This window comes from Physeter macrocephalus, chromosome 7, assembly GCF_002837175.3.
Source record: "Physeter macrocephalus isolate SW-GA chromosome 7, ASM283717v5, whole genome shotgun sequence".
Taxonomy (NCBI): domain Eukaryota; kingdom Metazoa; phylum Chordata; class Mammalia; order Artiodactyla; family Physeteridae; genus Physeter; species Physeter macrocephalus.
In genome coordinates, this window is record NC_041220.1 from 158,046,371 (window position 1) to 158,046,599 (window position 229).

Below are 229 nucleotides of genomic sequence, written 5' to 3' on the forward strand. Positions count from 1 at the left end.
AAAAAAGTGAAGGTATAAACAAAGTTTGGGGCAAAAGAGTGTCCAACGTGGTTGCCTATGGCTGGTGGGAATATGGGGACCGTTCTTACAATTTCTTGGTAGTCGTCTGATGCGAAAACCAAAAATGTCTCCAGACATTGTCAAAATGTCCCCCGGGGGGACAAAATTGCCCCGGCTGAGAACTACCTTAATTAATAAACCGTAAGACGCTTTACATCTTTTAACTCTA